The following is a 397-nucleotide window of genomic DNA, read 5'->3' as shown; positions in this document are numbered from 1 at the left end:
GGTGGAGGTTGGGGGTGGAGGGTGTGGGGTGTGGAGGGTGGGGGGTGGGGGGGTGGAGGGGTGGGGGCGTGGGGGGGTGGGGGGTGTGGAGGGTGGGGGGGGGTGGAGGGTGGGGGGGGTGGGGGGGTGTGGGGGTGTGGAGGGTGGGGGGTGGGGGGGGTGGAGGTTGGGGGTGGGGGGTGTGGGGGTTGGGGGTTGGGGGGGGTGGAGGGTGGGGGGGGGTGGTGGGTTGGGGTGGAGGGTGGGGGCGTGGGGGGGGGTGTGGGAGTGAGGGAGTGGGGGGTGTGGGGTGTGGAGGGTGGGGGGTAGGGGGGGTGGAGGTTGGGGGCGTGGGGGGGTTGGGGGTGGAGGGTGGGGGGGTGGGGGGGTGGGGTGTGGAGGGTGGGGGGTGGGGGGG

The sequence above is a fragment of the Lampetra planeri genome, unplaced genomic scaffold, assembly GCF_965212315.1.
Source record: "Lampetra planeri unplaced genomic scaffold, kcLamPlan1.2.h2 scaffold_247, whole genome shotgun sequence".
Taxonomy (NCBI): domain Eukaryota; kingdom Metazoa; phylum Chordata; class Hyperoartia; order Petromyzontiformes; family Petromyzontidae; genus Lampetra; species Lampetra planeri.
Note: the sequence above shows the minus strand (reverse complement) of the source record.